The sequence below is a fragment of the Eriocheir sinensis genome, chromosome 45 (assembly GCF_024679095.1).
Source record: "Eriocheir sinensis breed Jianghai 21 chromosome 45, ASM2467909v1, whole genome shotgun sequence".
Taxonomy (NCBI): Eukaryota; Metazoa; Arthropoda; class Malacostraca; order Decapoda; family Varunidae; genus Eriocheir; species Eriocheir sinensis.
In genome coordinates, this window is record NC_066553.1 from 2,143,076 (window position 1) to 2,143,493 (window position 418).

Sequence of the window (418 nt, forward strand, 5' to 3'; positions counted from 1 at the left end):
TCCTTCTAAGATAAAAAAAAATGCAAGGGAGAAAGTATATCGACATCTCTCACCTTGTAACTTGTGAGGTATGGCTGTGTTTACCTTGCATTCCTGAGTAGTGATTGACCTGTTATATATAGACCTGAGAATGTGTCCATATCCCGTCCGGTGCGATTGGTACGGATTTAGCTTTCACTGGTAGCCTGGTAACATGTATTCCCAGGTCTTTCTCTGCCTCTGTGGTGGATAGTGGAGAGTTTCCCATGCGGTATTGGTGTGCTGGATATCCCTTCACTGGTAGCCTGGTAACATGTATTCCCAGGTCTTTCTCTGCCTCTGTGGTGGATAGTAGAGTGTTTCCCATGTGGTATTGGTGTGCTGGATATCCCTTCACTGGTAGCCTGGTAACATGCATTCCCAGGTCTTTCTCTGCCTC